Below are 19823 nucleotides of genomic sequence, written 5' to 3' on the forward strand. Positions count from 1 at the left end.
TAACAACAAGTGATGAAAAAAACTATAAAATCAATCCAAATCAAATCAAATCTTAAAGGAACATTTGATCAAATAATGTGGGATACATAATGAAGTACAGATTACAATACCGTGATAATGTCCAATTTGTCCCAAGTCCTACAAAGAGAAAAAAAAGGTGTAGCCAGTAGGACAAAGTCTTATTGGACAATCTTTGTTTTCTTATTTTGATTGGCTTGGGTTTGGGTGCATTGCTTAGTGATGGAACAACATGTACAGTACATATGAAATGAACTGTGTATATAGCACTTTATCTAGTCTTCTGACCACTGAAAGCTATTTTACATTACATGTCACATGCACCAAATCACACAACATTCACACAAAGGCAGAGCCAATGGGGGCAGTTTGGGGTTTAGTGTCTTGCCCAAGGACACCTCAGCATGTGGACAGCAAGACTGAAAGTTACTAACCATAGACCTTTCTGGAGTCCTGAGTCTTTTAGGTTCCTCTGAGACATATTACAGTTTCTCTCAGTCGCTTTAGTACATTTCTCAAATCATCCTCGATATTTGCAAAACAGGAAGTGCATTTCTCAAAATAATTCGTACAAATAGCAAAACACCATGGATTACCTGCAAAAGCCAGTATCTTGCTCAAAATCCTTAGTTCATCTCTCAAAAGTAAATATCTGTGTCAATGAACATGTCAGTGCCATCAGAATGACAAGTCCTTGTGTCACTGTGTGCGGATAAGACAGTCAAATTGCTTAGTTATGTTGTCAATATAACAGTGTACTCTGGAGGGACGTTCTGATGTAAACTATGGCTAAAGTTTTGATGACAGTTATTGTAAATTGTAAGTTACACCTTAGTGTATGTGGGAGATTGATTGCCAGAGAATGGACAAGATTAACATTTATGCTTTTACTGTTTGTACTTTGATTTGTTGACAGACCATGTCAACGTCATTGCAATACAGAAAGAAAAAGACAATGTGCATAGCAAAAAAAAAAAAGTAGAAATGTGAACATAAGGGAACAGTCCTACATGCAGTGCTCTAGGACATACAGTGCAATGCAGTCTTCCTACACCTCCTGACATTCCTGTCTGTTGGGCCTTGGTTAGAGAAAGTCAAGATTCACCTTGGAGCAATTTACCAATTCAGGACAGATTTAGAAAAAAAGTCTGATGGAAATGTACAGAAATATGACTGACATATTCTTACAACATGTTCAACCATTTTGCATGTGAAGACTGATGCAATAAACTAATGCCTATATGTAGTGGAGGGTGAGACTGTTCAACAGAGACCCATTATAATACATTTTGATCAACATGACATGAGCAATTTATAATGTAGGAAACAGCAGAAAATTGAACATAATCATTTGCATGGATGTACCAAAGCATTTACAACTTGTTCAAAGAAATGAGAAACTGCTTCTTTGATGTGCACAAGTGACGTAATGATGTGAAGATTGAAGTTGTTTTGAGAATTTTAATTCTGATCTGAGAAATGTACCAAAGCGACTGAGAAAAACTTTAATAAAGGGACAGAGAGGCAATACGGCCAAATTCCACTGGCTACGTGTTCGGTCTGTCTCCGATCCGGCATCTACGGCATCTGAGTTGATAGATTTCTATTTTAGTCAATGTGTTAACTCCCACCGAATCCACTCCATTGCATTGCAGCCGTGTGATGCACACCAGAGCCCTCTGGATCAGATCCGCAAGACGCATAAATCTCAAAAGAGCAGATTGAGCGGGACAGGAAGTCAGGCACGAAAACAAAATTTGGTGTTATCGGTAGATGGTTTTTCACTTAACTATGACAATAAACTGTCATTATGAGTGAAGCCAGGCTTGGAGTCAACAGGTCAGAGGTTTTCAGAGGCCGATAAAGACAACATGGATGAGGAGAGGAGTCCGATAATCCTTGATTCAGTATTGATCATGGGAGAACCTTCGTCACATAACTCCAGCTGTCCGGCGGTATTTCTCCGTGCTTCTTTTTGAAAACGCAACCGGTGGGTGTAGACAAACAAGAGAGCACGGAGACTGACTGGACACGGATCTGGTTGAAGTCTGATGTTATGTTCCGGCCTGAACTCTAAAGTGGTCAAATGCATTGCATGCACATGCTTCTGTGGGGGTGTCAAATCTCGAGATCCAATCCGAACAAGAATTTATTGCCCTGTTCTTCCTTCTTTTCCTCATGAGTTGGCATCCTGGAAGTATGTCATTGATACTTTTAACTCCACATCATTCCACTGCAATTTGCAACCTGTCATTTTAAATATTACTTTTTTTTCTACTGGATGTCAAAATACATCATTGTGAGTGTTGAGCTTTCACCCTTCAAATACATGACATGCGGCGCTTCCACTTAAATTGCAACAACACGCGTAACTTCAAGTGACAGCCAAATGTATCAGTGTTTACATCATTTGATGTTTCAGTTTCATAAAAGAAACCGTAGCTCATCTCCGCTCTGCCCTCCCCCTCTTGTCGATTTGTCAGTCTGTCTGTTTGTCTTAAGAGTGAAATACACAGCTGAGCCCACAACCATAAACATTGAGCGACTTCCCCATTTGCAGCTGTCTCTGGCAGACTGGAAGGTGTTCTCAGCTTTGAGGATATTGACTCCTCCTCTGCTTTTTCGATCCTGGCTCTCCAGTTTCCTACTGGAGGCACCCAGCTGCCTGTAAAGCAGGTAACAGCTTCACACAAGTTGCCCGGACATAAAACTGCAGGTACATGTCCAGGCCTAGTCAGACAATAACTGTGTCTGTCCATCACTCAGTCAGTGAATGAAAAGGTTGGGGGTGTTTTGGCTAAATAAAACATGAGTAGAATGACATCCTGCACTTCATAGACAATGGGAATACATTTGTAGGATTTTCATTTTTCATGATTAAGAGGGTGAAAAAGTACAAATATGACAGCTGCAGTGCGGTTAAACAGTCTCAGTTCAGTGCTTCGTCTTGACCGTATTTACACCCAGCAGCCTGGCCTCCTCTTAACAGCTCACTCAGGGGAAATGTCCTTATTGTCTTTTAGCTCGCTGTGTGTCCCTGCGTTTATGTGTGTGTGCAAGAGGTCCTGTGCCTGTCATCAGTAAGATTTACTACAGCGGCATCACTGATGGCAGGCAGGCAGGCAGGGGTTACACAGGATGGGATATGTTAACGCTCATCTCGGCTCAGTCCCTCAGGTCCTAATGTGTGTGCGTGAGTGTGTGCGTGAGTGTGTGGATGAGTGTGTGTGTTTGTGTGTGTTTGTGTGTGTGTGTGTTTTTCAGGTCAGCACCTCGCCCGCTCTCTGATGATGTTCACGCCTGATGATGTCATGGTATCGATCAGCAGGGAGACTGTTGTGGGATTTGGTGTCAGTGTCTGGAGAAGGTGAGAGAAGAGGAAAGGAGGGTGGGGTTGATGGGGTTAGGTAGAAGTGCAAAGGAAGAAAGGAGAAGGCTCAGACAGAGACAAAGAGACAGAGTAGACAGAGTAAATAGATAGATAGATAGATAGATAGATAGATAGATAGATAGATAGATAGATAGATAGATAGATAGATAGATAGATAGATACCATCAAAATACCAAGCAATTCAAAGAGAACATTTGGACACCATCAGCCTGATTTCTACCTCAAGTTTTCCATATCTAAATTATAATGCTCAAGCAAAAAGCACATCTTGGCAAACACATCTATTCACTTTCTTGCCTAAAGGTTAATGAGAAGAATGATACCACTCTAATGTTTGCATTAAATATGCAGTAACAACCAGAAGCCCTTCACCTTACAGTGATCAACAGGGGGGAAAGCTTTGCCTGGCTCTGCCTGAAGATAAAATCGGCCTCCTTTCAGCAAATAACCTTCCATGATAGAAAAATGTTTCATTATTTATTCACCCTTTAATTTGGATTGAACAAACAGGGTTCATTAAAAGTTTTTCTCCCTGTTTTTTGGTCTTTTCGTGAAGTAAGGCTAAACAATTGCTGTCTTTAAAATCAATCAATCAATCAATCAATCAATCAATCAATCAATCAATCAATCAATCAATCAATCAATCAATAAATCAATAAATAAATAAATAAACCAATCAATAAATCTTTATTTGTAATGTGCAAAATCGCAACAAACGTTATCTCAAGACGCTTTTACAAACATAGCATGTCTAGACCATATTCTATGGTACATTATAAACAAAGACCCAACATGAAGACAGGATACGATCCAGTCCCCTCTTACTGACAGGACTCGATCTTAATCCACCATGAGCATTGCACCTTGCAGTATTTAGCTAGTAACAGGAACAACAAGGAAAGCAAGGAAAAACTTCCTTTTAACTTGCAGAAACCTCGAGCAGAACCAAACTCATGTTAGACAGCCATCTGCTTTGACCGAGTTGGGGTTGGAAAGAGGGATAGAGGAGAATAAGATAGAGATAGAGATAGAAATTGAGAGAGAGATATATGAGATATATATATATATATATATATATATATATATATATATATATATATATATATATATATAATATATATATATATATATATATATATATATACATATATATATATATATATATATAGAGAGAGAGAGAGAGAGAGAGAGAGAGAGAGAGAGAGAGAGAGAGAGAGAGAGAGATGGAGTCTAGAACGTCCACAGCAGCAGGCCGTCTAGGGCAGGGACTCAGAGGAACCTACGAGACAAGGGAGTGCAGGGGCTTCAGAAAGGTCTATAATGTAACGGTACTGGTATCATTCTTCTCAGCTTCAGTTTTATTAAAGAAAGTGTACTACTAAAATAATAAAGTATTTATTTGAATATACTCAACTGTATATGTAGTGGGTAAGAATTATTCTGCAATGTTGTAATGCTAACACATTAATACATATCCACATTCAAATCTCCTTGTACATTGTACTGACAATACTGCTTTGACTTCCATTCTTACTTCTACTTTTACTCAGATTCATAGTTTGATCTTCCCAAGAACTGCTTTTTAGCAGGCTTCGGCTAGCAGTTTGTTAGCTTAGCTTGTGATGACTAGAATTTGACAAGAACAGCCAAGCTTTTACTCTACAGTGGTTAATATACAGGGATATAACCTGTTTTTTTTTTTTTATATCACTTCAATGTTGAGCTTATGTAAAAATGGTTGGTAGGTTTCTTTTTTAAATCTTAAGTTTAATTTAGCTGTATGGTATTTGCTCTCCTAACTCTTTACAAGAAAGGAATAAACTTATTCAACAACTCCGCCGTAAACAAAGGTGGTAACTCGATTTGCGAATGCTTGTGTCGCGTATCATGCATCAATATTTCAAATCTACCAGTTTGTTGTAGCATCGTTCAGATTTACACAAATGTGACAAACCATACGTAATCTAATGGATATGTCCTATGTTGCAGTACATTTTCTGATATAGATTATCCTCTACTTCTTCCTACCATTACACTGAGAGGAATAGATGGACATTTGGTAACATACACTTATCTAAGCAAGATTTAGATGAGAGGTCAGCATCACTTGTGTTAAAGTCTTCAACCAACAGTCAGTAAGCTTGACTTAGCAAGAAAGCAAGAGGCTAATGATTGGGTTTTGGTTTAAGGATTTATGTGCCGGACTATAACTGCTGTTATATAGATAGACAAAGGATTGGTACCAATCTTATTATTCAACCTCAAACATACAATATTAATTTTGAACAACACTTATAAATAAATGAATCAATCTATTTGTATTGCGCCAAATCACAACAAATGTTATCTCAAGACGCTTTTACAAACATAGCAGGTCTAGTATTAAGATAGTTACAGCGTCATGGAAAAACTTCCTTTTAACAGGTAGAAACCTCGAGCAGAACCAGACTCATGTTAGATGGGCATCTGCCTCGACTGAGTTGGGATTGGAAATAGGGATAGAAGAGATTAAGAGAGAGGGAGATGATAGTGATGAGACATATGGCCCTTACTAGTTTTTCCATTCTGTGCTACTAAAGAAACATGGCAACGCTTGTCACCCTCAGTGACATGTGAACTAAGGCAAGCCCTGTTACCATCCAGTAAACACACACACAATGATCTTGTGTAGGGGAGAGGCTCCATCATTTGAACCTACTTAAACATCTCACGCAGTTCTGATCTTTATGTTTCTAGGCATTAGAATCACATTAACAGTATTATCATGTAGAATATGGAATACTCTTAAAACATTCGCTACAGTCGCCTCTCAGAACAGTCTGTGTAGCGCCATCATCCTGCCAATAATTACTTTAATGAACATCCTCCTGTGTGATGGTGGGATTTTATGAAGTGGGCAGAATCATAAAATATACAGTGGGTTGTTTTTATGGATTTGTGTCCTCTGGGTTTCCCTCCAATGCCTCGGCATAGTGCAGCACCTCCATCACATTGACAGTCAGTCAGTGGGCTGAGCCGTGCCAACGCTATCGTGTAGGCTCCCACAGTACAGTAAAGCTACACTTGCTGCATTAGGGCTTGCATGCTCTGCTGTGTACTTTACAAAGAAGATGTGGGGGAAAAATACTTTTTCCTTCAGCTCCTCCACCTCCTCCTGCACAATCTCTCACTATTTGCTTCCTGGAACCTGCCCATGCAATTGGATTTAGAGTCTGTCTGTGTGCCTGGCTTGTCTCAAACCCTCTCTGCCTGTCTCTCCTCTGCTCCATGGCACTCCACTTCCCTCTTTACTGCCCTCCGTGGCTTGTCTCTGCATTCTAATTGGGCGATAATGCAGCCAGTGTGGTCCACAACTACAACACTACATGACAGTGCAACAACAACAATAGTGCTCCTCTGACAGGATTACGACTGACTGTGAATTGAGCTGCTGCCGCTGTGTGTGTATGTCTATTTACATATTGGTGCGTGCAAATGTGATACCAATGTCTGGTGCTACAGTTGCTGTTTGTGTTTAGATAACAGGGCCGAAAGAGGGAGCAGCGTTGGGGGATGGAGAGATAGACAGTTCATTGTTTACTTTAATCGATTGCACTCCCTATTCCTCTCCCACTCTGATCTTTTCTACAACATGCATTCAATTTTATTCCTCTATCCATGCATCCATCCGTGCTCTACAAATCCTCCTTTACATCTGACCCTTTGCATATTATCACTGTGCTCAGTGCCCTATGCTGCTCCCACTGCATCTGCTCCATGTTCAGCTGGGGGAGCGGAGAGCTGGCCGAGTAATGGCTGTAGAAATGGCCTAATAACATTACAGCTGCAGTCCGGGTGGGGAGGGGTCAGGGAGGGTGAAAGAAGAGAGAACCAGGGGTAAGGGGGGGAGATGTATGAAGGGTGTGGGTTGGTGGGGGTCTAAGGGGTAGGTGCTGTGAAGAAGGGAGGGGGGATAGGGGGAGGGGCAGGTGCATCACTAATGGCTTTTTAAAAAGGTTACAGCATGTCACTCCCTCTTCATAATGGGGCCCTGGCTGTGCTGGAAATGCAATTTCCGGGAAAGATAATGCAAGTAGTGAAGGGCTGTGTAGAGGAGGGTGGGGGCGCTGAAGTTGGGGGTGGGAAGGGAGGATGGGCGGGCGGATGTACCTTTTGCTTATGTTCAAGTGAAAGAGAGAGAGAAGGACAGAAGGAAGGAAAAAAGAGAGAAGAAGGTGAAGGGGGAAGAAGAGAGCAGGGTGGAGAGTGAAGGTGTGAAAACCACAAGGGTTGTAGGAAGTGTGTTTGTGTTTGTGGGGGATTTACTGATTTTCTTGGATGCTCAGATAAAGGAGAAGGTGTATAGGTGGAGGAAGTGCAGCGTACAAGTTGGAGGAGATTTAGAGGCTATCTGCCTGCACGTGTAAGCGCATCAATAGTTAATGAAGACATTATCTGTGGACACTGCACCCGTGTATCTAAACAAATGTTATCCTTCAGCCCTTCAACATCCTGCATGGTTGGTTAGAACCAAGAACACTAATTAACCCCGCACCACCGCTGGATATGAGTCTCAACTTTGCCTGATTGAATATCACTGCTTTGCAATGGGTATCTGTAATTGCTCGTCATGTTAGAGGGACAATTTAAGTGTATACATTATGTTCCTGTCGGCACTGCACACTTTGATGCTGTGGTAATACTTTCAATTTATTTCACACCCTCTGCACATAACACAAAATCAATAACTCACGGTTATGTGTAATTTCATCGAGTCAGCCTGAAGTTCTGCCTGAACAATTATAATTTAACTAAATTAATATTGAGCTGACATCTGGTATCCTAGTGTGTGAGAAGTGTGTGTTTGTTCGGGCATAATTTTTTATCAAAGCAGAGTAGAATAAGGGGTAAAAAGGTAAGGGGAAGAAAAATAAAAAGCTGCTCTTCTCTATACAAAGTCAATACCAGCAACACACACAATCACACAAAAGGTCTCCTACCTCCCCTTGGTCTCTTTCTATCCAATCATGACTCATCCTGCTTGTCTCTCCTCCACTTAACCACAATGATGACATGTGCAGCTTCCTCAATGGAGCGCCTCAGCTGACTGTGCCTCACCTCGAGCCTGTCAGGGGAAACTGATGCCCCCGAGCACACGGCTCCCGCTTTTAGAAACACATCCTAGCAGAAAGAAGAAAACATAGAGTGGGATGGAATTTCAAATTTGAGAGGGAATGCCCCAATGTCTGGTTGTTATAGATTTTCTGTTGTGCCTCTTTCTGCTATCCTCTTCACTTGCCACCTGCCTGCTTGTAGAAATCATGCAAAGGGGATAATGTAAATCATGGCTCACAACTAAATTTGAAAATACACAGAAATACAACTCATTGAAATGATTTACCATGCAGCTTCATCCATCAACCATTCTTTGTAAGGCTTCAGCCTCTGAAAAAGACTGGCCCATCATTGTAAAAGTTTAAAAATGATTTGAATTATTATTATGTTTTCTTACAATGGTACTTGATTACTGACAGTGGTAGACAATCCACCACATTAATTTAGTGACCATTTTCCGGGTGTGGAGGTTCATTTGCTGCTATAATGTTGCACTGATGCGTTCAAGGTTGTAAGTTGTACTAATGCAGGGAATGTTATAAATGTTATTGTCTCACAGCTTCCAGAAGGTTGGCCAGTTAGGAAGACAATGGATCGTTAAACCCTTGAGAGGTACATTTCTAGGTAAAACAACAGATTCATTGTCAACCATCAAAAATCAGCCAATGGTAGCATTTCATCACTTTATAGATGACACAATTGTTGGCAAAAAAACATGATGTTAGGAATTCCACATTGCAATTTTATGACACTCATCAAGAATGTCAAATAGCATGCTACTTTTTTTCAATTAGCTTGATGTTAGTTTGCATTATCTATCCTTTTATCTTGTATTTGGCTTATATATACACATGATTTTATTATATAAACCCTTTGTTTAGTGTCATTTAATGGTGACATGTCTTGACAATTTTCCCAACATGTTGCCTTCTGCTCATTAAACAATCAATCAATCAAGAAAATCAATCAAGAAAATCAATCAAGAAAATCAATCAATCAATCAATCAATCAATCAATCAATCTTTATTTGTATGGCGCCACATCACAACAAACGTTATCTCAAGACACTTTTATAAACATAGCAGGTCAAGCCTATACTCTGTTATATTATTCCTCCTGCTGTGGATGTTCTGGACTCCAGCTGATACGGACGTGCTGGACTCCAGCGGCAACAGCTTCTACTACTCGTTTCATCACTATCACCACTCCCTCTTACTCTCCTCTATCTGTCTTTCCAGACCCAACTCGGTCGAGGCATGATGGCTGTCTAACATGAGTCTGGTTCTGCCTGAGGTTTCTGCCTGTTAAAAGGAAGTTTTTCCTCGCCACTGTAACTAGCTAAATACTGCGATGTGCAATGCTCATGATGGATTAAGGTGGGGTCAGATTGAGTCTTACCCTGTCTTGAAGTTGGGTCTCTGTTCATAATTTGACATAGAGTGGTCTAGACCTCCTGTGTTTGTAAAAGCGTCTTGAGATAACGTTTGTTGTGATTCGGTGCTATACAAATAAAGATTGATTGATTGATTGATTGATTGATTGATTGATTATTAACAAAGACCCAACATTAAGACAGGATAAGAAATAGTCCCCTCTTTATGACAGGACTCAATCTTATTTTATCTTAATCCACCATGAGCATTGCACCTCGCAATATTAAGCAAGTTACAGCTGCAAGGAAAAACTTTAACAGGCAGAAACCACGAACAGAACCAGACTCATGTTAGACAGCCATCTGCCTCAACCTAGTTGGGGTTGGAAAGAGGGATAGAGGAGATTAAGAGAGAGAGAGAGAGACAGCGATAATAATGATGAAATCGATAGTAGTAGTAGAAGTAGAAGTAGTAGTAGTAGCTGTTGCTGCTGGAGTCTGGCGCGTCCGTAGCAGCAGACCGTCTACGGCAGCTACTCACTTTTAATGGTAATGCCAGTATTTTAATTCAGACACTACTGTTAGCAAAGAATAAGGAGTTTCTTGTTGTACCATATAACTCTTTATTCAGTCATGTTATTCACAAGCGGCAACTTCCAGTCTTAAAATATAAAGCCCATGCCGAAGTGCTAAAAACCACTGTTCATTGAGCGTACACTAGAGGCTGGCTGCAGAAACACCTGAAACCACATACACACCCATTCAAAAAAGACAATTTTTACAGCAATATTAAACATGTTTACAGCCTGGTTAAAAAAACTGTTTTTCTAATTTCTTTATTGGCACACACTACGGGTGGTGAATTTTTTTTTTTATAACACAGCAGTTCAGAAGATATTAAGATTATGAGTTTTGCCCATTTAAGAATATGGCAGACTTGACTGACAGGTGGGTACCCTGTAGCTTTTAACAAGGAGGCTAAAGGCCCACCTCTTCACCTCACACTAACTTGTCAGACGTTAGGTTGCGTTCAGCATTTCCAATATGGCACCTGCCGACAATAGGCATCAGAAACAGATAGGTGACGTCACGGATACTATGTCCATTAATTATACAGTCTATAGTTATACAGCATGGTGGAGAAGGCTGCTGTTAACGGCTCATGTAAGCCGCCTTTACATTGTTTCAAGAGTCCAAGTCTTTGAGATGATGAGATCATGGGTCCAAAACATACACTCTTTTGCTGATTTTACATTCTCTCTTGACAAATTCATAGATATGTTCCCTGTATATCTTTTTTTTTTATTAGCATTTAATGGTGACTTGTCTTTGCGTTTCTTCTTCCAGCATGCAGCCTTTTACACTACTAATGTCAAAGCACTCAGGACAAGATTCAAACATGGGATGTCTTTTCTCTAGTCCTTGTTGTCTGTTTCTTCTTACACTTCCAACCTAATTCAAACCTGTAAAACTTTCAGTATTTTGTCGCTACTAAAGCATTTGACTAAACAGATCACGTTTTACTATGAATAGGCATGCTGGTTGGAATTATTATGACCAAAAAAAACCCCTAACATTAAAATTGGAATGGAGAGAACTAACAGAAGTAACAGGGGGAGTTGTGCTGTCCACACTAATGAGGCCTGTACGGGCACTGAAAAAAAAGGGGGAGTCAGAAAAACGCTGCAGTTGGGATTTCAGCAAGGAAACAGCGTCATCCTTTGAACCTCTCTGACTTGGATTTTTTGGTGGTCGTTTAAATTCAGTCAAGCAGAGATTTTTTAAGAATTGCAGGTGCATCTCTCTAAAGTCTAAAGAATTGAGCTGGCTGCAATTAGTGTCAGCTGCACTGTAAGGTTTCTTTGATAATCTTTTCAGTGTAATTCATGGGTAGTGTTTAAGGAGAGTGAATTTCTTAAAGTAAGACCAAGAGGTACGCATTCTTCTATCAAGCATGCAATATGATGGAGTTGAGACATTGATGTACAAGTAATCCTTTCTCTCTTCTAGCTACTGTGATTGTTCCTTTAATTCTAGGACCCAGCTTGGGAAATCTTCAGACATAGATGTCTAAAAAGATGAACGCTGGGTTGGAATTCTCTTTCTGTAGTCTACTCAAAGCACATAGGAGTACATGTCTATGATGTATATTGCCATCTTGTGGAGTTTGTCTGCAAATGCATGGTCTCCAAAGAATCATTTAAATACTCCTATATATACAGCTGTGCATTATAGTAACAAGGTGAGGAGTGACTGTTATATTTATCATTAAACAGAATGTGATTGTATTTTATCTTGTTATTCCCTGTGAAAAAACTCAACTGTCCTTTAATCCAGGCTTAAAAGTAATATATCCTTTCACAATATTTAAAAATAATAGAGCAAGGTATTACATTTTGCTCACGATTTACAATGCATCATTATCAAGTTCTAGATCCATCTAGAGAGTATGGCAATAACGTGTAAAAACACATGATGGCATTACTGAGCAATTCCCAGTATAGACTCAATGATGGTTGTGATGGGTAATGGTGCGTTCACACCAAACGCGATTTTGTCGCATCGCGCGAGCAACTCCCATGGAAAGTCAATGTGTAGACGCGAATTCGCGCCGGGCGACGCGTTTGAAGCGACACGCGACTAGATTGAGGCGAATTTCGTGTCTATCGCGTCTTCGCGCGAGTTCAAAATATTCAACTACAGCGACAAAGTCGCGTGACGCTGTGGCGCGATGGCCAACCAGCATCGGGAGGAGACGCTGACGAAGATTACGTCGGAAAGAGGGGCTGTTTCCGAAACAGCCTGCTACATACTACTTACTAATGTAGTAGGCAGTAGGTATTGCCTACTACATACTGTGTTTGAATTTAGTATGTAGTATGACTGTTCTGTCCGATCTGTCATGCAGCATGCTGAGCCAGACTTTGCTGGATTTCCGGTTTTCGGAAAGCGGAAGTAAACAACGGCGAAGCCGATAAATAAAATGCTTATTTAGCATCCATTTATGATTTAAAAAGTTAGGAAGTGGTTTATATGTAATTTGATAACTTTCACAGCACCCAAAAACAGATTTCATCCCGTCAAAAAATAAGGAAAAAGAAAAAGCAGAACGAGCGCTGTGCATTATGGGAAACAGTACGCGAGGCAGACTGGTCCGATGCATACTGAGATATTTTCCTGTATCAGTAGACATCCGGGGAGTTTTGGCTTACTGCAGATTTTGCTCTTGTTCACATACTACTTACTACATACTGAATTTTGGACATATCAGTACGTACTGCTAGTATAGTAGGCGATTTCGGAAACAGCCAGGGACTGGACTTCTTTCGAAAGTCTGCTTGTCAACTCGGTTTGTTGACGTGCAGGACTCGAGCCATGGAGCAGATTAACTTTATGAAAGTCATTAAAACGCTGGAGTATCTGGTAAGTTCTGCTGATTTGTGTGTGCTACTTATTTCTAGAGATCGATTTTACTATTGTGAGTTAATGTAACCACAGTTTGCACAATGGCCTCTGGCTAACGGTGTATTCATCGGCTTACTATCAGTCATTTGCTGTATGTTTTACCAGAGGAAGCACGCCGAATGAAAGGGGAAAGTCTCCGGGACACATACATGTGGGAGAGAGGGAGATGAAGCCAGAGGAAGAGTCTGCAGCTGGTCGGATAAATAACGTGACGCCCGTCTCTTCCGCATCCCTCCGTAAACAGAGAGAGGCGAGCGGTGAAGCCAGGAGAGAGGAAGGCCGCCGATGACAGACCAGGACCAGGGGAAGAACGGACCCCTTGGGACAGAGCAGGACGAGCGGAGGACCAGAGAACAGATACAGAAAGAGGGGAGGCATCTGGAACCTCACAGTCTATCACAGGTAAGTTTACAGGTGAGGAGTCAAACTTAAAAGCTGCAAACTCGAGTAGAAAATATTTGTTTTTATGAATGGATAGCTCATTGTTTTTCACATTTCTTCACTTTCTATGACTGCATGATAAATTAACTTGAATTAAAGGAACAGTCAAATAAGAACATGTTCACATCTTCATGCTCACATTCTTTAAAGAGCCATTGCATCAATGTGCTCCCTGGGATAAATCAGTATTTCTGGTAAAGCCTGGGATGGCTTTGTATATAAGAGCATGCTGAAGTCCATGTTAAAGGGAAACACACATGCTGGATGATATCATGGCTGTATGATGAAGTACTGGGGGTAACGTGTAATATTTTTGATTGCTGTAAACAGCTGGAATTAGCTGGAATCATCTCACACCAGTTTCTGAATGCCCAGGCATGACATTTAGCTTCTAATGATGCTGCAGAACAAGAGCCTGTGTGTTTATCATAATGACAAGTTGTGTATTTATTTCCTTTTATGTTGAGTAATTTTAATATTTTAACTAAATTTATTCTACTACTTTTGACTTTGTGTAATAAAATGGTTTCACACCATGTTCCTTTTTTTCAGGGTGAAAGATGACAAGGAAACCCACCAGAGAGGAGAGTGATGCTGCCTCTGCAAGCTTTGAGGAGGCCTAATCTGCCAGCCACCTAGCTTTTTGTCAGACACCCTGGTCCCCCCCATGCAAAGGATGCTGCCCCACCCAAAGGAATGTTATATTCCAAATCATAAACTAATTTATAAATCAGGCAATGTGTTACTTAATGTGGAAACATTTGAACAAGGTAACTGAGGCAACAGTCTTTGTAGGGACTGAGTCAGGTTTCCCATCATCTATTTTTTATCTTTCCCCCAAACACAGGCACATCTCATATCCTCATCATTCCACTTGTGTTGGTCAACAGTTCAAAGGTGTCTTTGTTTTTTATAAAGTCTGCTAAATAAAGGCACTGAATGTTGGTCAAAATAACTTGCATATTGTTCTTTTCCACCAAAAAAAAAAAGGTTGACAGCCAAGTTTGGCTTGGTGTTTATACTTGAAGTCACAGAATATGTACTACATAATATATTAGGTGAACTATACAATAGTCAGATGTTGAGACTACACTGCTGTGATTAAGTGATTGCTACAATAAAACAGGCATGGCATTATTGTTGTCAAAATTAAGATGCATATGTAGAATTAAGTGTTAAATAATAACAGTTCTAGATAGTATCATACTTCTTTATTTGCCATCAGTTTAACTTCATATATTCTGAAATGGATGTCATTTCTGTCTTTGTGATTCTTGTTATTATAACAGAAATCACATCATTTTCATGTCAAACAGCAATATTCCAGGAGCTGTGCCTCATAGTATGGGTAGGTGGTTCTTAAAAGAGCCCTTTTAAATATGTTTGTGCACTACATCATCTCCTGCCATGGGACACATCATCAAACAGAGGAGGAGGAGGATGTTAAGGTCTTCCAGCATGGATGGCTTTCTTTGCTGAGGTGTTGGCTGCAGGTTGTCCCAGGCCAGGCAGAGGCTCCACCTCACCTCACTGCTTGCCACAGTGAAGACCTCAATACACGAGCTGTTAACCAGGCTCCTGTATGAATCACCTGTGGTACCTGCAGCACAGGAAACATTCAACCTGAGTGACTGATGGAGAAGACAGTTTGTATTGTAACCAGTATCTGTTGGGTTGGTAGTGATATATAATATTACATCTACACAGTAGTGGATTATAAACTTACAAAAATGACACTGTTTGAATTTAATTGTGCATTACTTTCACTTTCGTTTATTCGTCATCCTAAATGTGAGTATTGATAAGGCTGCTACAATATAAACAGACCCATCTGAATTAAATTTACTGTATAAAAAAGAGAAAACAAGGGGAGGTTTATAATCATGTGGGCAGAAATAAAAAGCGTTAGATCAGGATAACATTCCTAAACAGTGAGAGCTTTTTCAGCATCATTGTGACACAAACAATGTGTGTTTTAGGGCCCCTGTGTAAATTACGGTTTGACTCCCGGAGTGACCCGGTGTGACTCACCTGAGACAGGTAGACAGGCACGCCGCAGTCGGGATGGTCCCGAGCTCGTCAAGCTGGGACAACGTTAGCCTCAATAAGCTCTGGAAGCGTCTCTCCTCCGGCCTCCGGAGGAAGGCAGTGACGGTTGTGACAGCAAACATGACGGCGTTTGGATCTGCGGCGTCTTTGAGACTTCCACAACAGATTAAACAGCAGCTAACGAGTTGCTTCAGTCATCCTGACGACAGCACTACAAGGCACAAACAAACGCTGCTGGTATCTAGGAGACAGACCCCTCCTCCCGCTCTTGTCGCTTCCGTGTTCAGACGAGCGAATATTCGCTTCACAAAAGGACAGACGCGAAGATATTCGCGCGAGTTTGCGGCGCAAATTTTTTTCTCGCGTTTGGTGTGAACGCACCATAAGAACTGTAAGCATTTGAGTTCATTTCATCATTTTAAGGGTCATATTGATGGATAGTCACAGACAGCACAATTAAATAATGTGAGAACAACTGAAGGGCAATGTCTGAAAAACAGTCTTGATGATGTCATTTTCAAGTATACTGTAGACTGTTTTTAGACTTTGATCCATTTATGGTAAAAGCAAGGGTATCTTAACCTCTGCGGCATTACTTTCCTTAATGCAGCTCAAAACTACTTGAAAAATCATTTAAGTCAAATGATGGGACTGATATCAATGGAATGTCATCAATCATGTCTAGAGGTGGGTAGAGTAAACCGAAACAGTACTCAAGTAAAAGTACTGTTACTTTACAATGATATTACTCAAGTAGAAGTAAGAGTACTCATATAAATAAGTACTTGAGTAAGAGTAAATAAGTACTTAAAAAAAAAACTGCTCAAGTAGTGAGTAACTTGTAAGTAGTATCATAAAATTGTATTGTATTGGAAACGCTAATAACAATGTGAAGTGCTCACTGCCTTTATAAAGTGACATAAATAGGAAAATGCCAGAATGAATGCTGTTAGGCATGGTTTACTTTCAAACATTAAAGAAAGAGGAGCTGCACTGTGCTCAAACTAATGTACCTGCTTTCATTTTTTAAAACAGGCTGAAACTTCAAACTGTGTCTGAGATGTCATCAGAGCTCCAGAACATTAATACTCCAACATTACAATAAAAATAAATCTATGCCTTCCAAACTTTCTTTTTTAACCTTTAACTTATTTTCAGTACATATTACTTAAAAACATAACTTGAAAGTGTCACAGTTATCACGTGCCACACCTGCTCAGCCTCTCAGCCCACTACATTTCCACTCCCCTTCGTTTACCTGAACCACACTCTCCTCATTAAGCCAACACAAATCACCTGTTTCTCATTACCTGCTGCCAGTATTTAAGTCCCGGTTTCAGCTCACTCAGTGCCAGATTGTTCTCTCTGCAAATGCAAGACTCTCCAGCACTTTTCCTCGGACTGATCTCCCGGTTTCGACCCTGCCTGTCCCCGACCTTCCTTCCTTCCTTGTTTCTGCCCTGGTAACTACCTCAGCCTTCTGTCCCCGACCAAGACATTTGCCTGCTCCTCGTCTGTTTCCAGCCTGATCCTCCACACAGAGAAACCAGCTTCTCAACAGACATTGTGTGCCCGGGTTAGTAAAGACTGTTACCTGCTGTTTCCTCTGGGCTCTAGTGTGCTGCTTTTGGGTTCACCCTCACACCCGTAACAGTACAATCTGGCCAGTCATGGACCCAGCGCACACGGGCTCACCGCAGAACCGCTTTGAGAGACTGGAAAGTGTCCTCCAGCAGCACGAGTCCATGATGGCATCCAGCGCCGCCGAGGCTCGTCAGACTGCGGCTAATCAAGAGCAAATGTTAGCCACGCTGGCTGTCCAGGTGCAACAGCTGACACTTGCCCTGACGCAAGCGACGACCCCGGCACCGGCTCCGCCACCACCGGCTCCCGTCATCCCTTCGCCTGGTCCGGTACTCGAGCCTCGGGTTGGCACACCCGAGCGTTACGACGGGGATCTGGAGAACTGCAATCCCTTCCTCACGAACTGCTCCATATTGTTTGCCCTGCAGCCCCACACCTTTTCCACCGAGCAGGCTAAAGTGGCGTTCACTGTGAATCACCTCACGGGGAGAGCGCGTCTGTGGGGCACAGCTGACCTGCGTGCAGCTCGTTCCAGTACTTCGCCGCCGAGCTGCGCAAGGTATTTGCAGTAGGAGCACAGGGAGCTGACGCAGCGCGGAGCCTCATGAATCTGCGACAGGGTGAGCAAACTGTGTGCGGATTTTTCTATTGATTTTCGTACCACGGCACGTTAGAGTGACTGGAACGCGGCTGCGCTCCGTGATGCTTTTCTGCATGGATTGGCTGACTACATAAAGGACGAGCTCGTTTCATACGAACTTCCCCCTTCTCTGGACGGATTGATTGAACTGGCCATCAGAGTGGATCTCCGCATTCTGGCTCGTAAGAGAGAGAGACGGCAGGGGGCATCTTTGTATCACTCAACTCGGCCCCGTGGATCCGCTGTTGCTGGCGCCAGTTTCCCCGGTTTCCCCAGCCAGCATCGCCCAACAGGTGGGGACCCTGAACCGATGCAGATTGGTTCCACCCGAATAACTCTGGTTATTGGTGAGCCACACGTCATCACAAATTCCCTCCCAAAGAAGACCAAGGTTCCAGGCCCAGCTCATCCTGCAGGGGGATTCGCACAGGCTTGCCACTTTTATTGACTCTGGGGCTGACGCCAACATCATGGATGAGCAGCTCGCCCAGCAGCTGGGTATTGGTTGGGTTCCTCTCCCCACCCCAATACCAGCACAGGCTCTTGATGGACACCTGCTTGGAAATGTTACTCATCAGACTGACCTAGTCCACATCCTTATGTCTGGTAATCACCATGAGACAATTCAGTTTCATGTCCTGTCTACACCCAAGATTCCTCTTATCTTGGGATACCCCTGGCTTCGTCGACATAACCCCCACATCGACTGGACCACTGGGGTCATTCTGGGCTGGAGCTCAGCCTGCCACCAGGTGTGTTTGAAGCAAGCCACATCTCATCTACGGTCCTCTTCCTGCAACCTGGCTCCTGACGTCACGGGGGTTCCGCCATAGCACCTTGACTACAAAGAGGTGTTCAGCAAGGCCAAGGCCACCTCACTTCCACCGCACCGCCCATATGATTGTGCCATAGACTTGCAGCCCGCTATGTCCCCCCCTAGGGGGCGCCTTTTCTCTCTATCTGCCCCAGAGAGAGAAGCCATGGAGACCTATATTAACGACTCATTGGCAGCAGGCATCATCCGCCCCTCGTCATCCCCAGCAGGAGCGGGTTTTTTCTTTGTAGCCAAGAAGGACAAGACATTGAGACCCTGCATTGACTACAGGGGACTTAACGACATTACCGTCAAGAACCGCTACCCGCTACCACTCCACTATCTACGGCCTTTGAGTTGCTGCAGGGAGCCACAGTCTTCAGTAAGCTTGATCTTCGGAACGCTTACCATCTGGTCAGAATCAGGGAAGGGGACGAGTGGAAGACGGCCTTCAACACCCCCACCGGGCATTACGAGTACCTGGTGATGCCTTTTGGACTGACTAATGCTCCAGCTGTTTTCCAGGCATTGGTTAATGATGTCCTGAGGGACATGCTTAACCGTTTTGTGTTTGTCTACCTGGACGACATCTTGATTTTTTCTGAGACTCTGGATGAACATGTTCATCATGTGCAGGCTGTATTGCAACGCTTGCTGGAGAACTCATTATTTGTGAAGGCAGAGAAGTGTGTGTTTCACGCTTCTTCGGTTCCATTCTTGGGATACACCATTGCCCGAGGAAGTATCCAGATGGATCCAGCAAAGGTCTCATCTGTCACATCCTGGCCTGTTCCCGATTCCCGCAAGCATCTGCAACGGTTCCTGGGTTTTGCCAACTTTTATCGCCGCTTCATCCGGAACTACAGCTCCATCGCCGCCCCTCTGACAGCCCTTACCTCAGCCAAGCTGCCTTTCTGCTGGAACCCATCAGCTGAGAGGGCGTTCCAGACCCTCA

At 42.3% G+C, this 19823-nt stretch overlaps 1 long non-coding RNA gene across 1 annotated transcript; it reads left to right on the forward strand.

Annotated features, from left to right (window-relative positions):
* The first annotated feature begins 13098 nt into the window (after positions 1 to 13098).
* Positions 13099 to 14736, forward strand: LOC117832980. Its single transcript, XR_004635297.1, has 3 exons — positions 13099 to 13298; positions 13446 to 13742; positions 14334 to 14736. It is a non-coding gene; the product is annotated as an uncharacterized LOC117832980 (long non-coding RNA).
* Positions 14737 to 19823: the final 5087 nt, after the last annotated feature.

The sequence above is a fragment of the Notolabrus celidotus genome, chromosome 20 (assembly GCF_009762535.1).
Source record: "Notolabrus celidotus isolate fNotCel1 chromosome 20, fNotCel1.pri, whole genome shotgun sequence".
In the NCBI taxonomy this organism is placed as follows: Eukaryota; Metazoa; Chordata; class Actinopteri; order Labriformes; family Labridae; genus Notolabrus; species Notolabrus celidotus.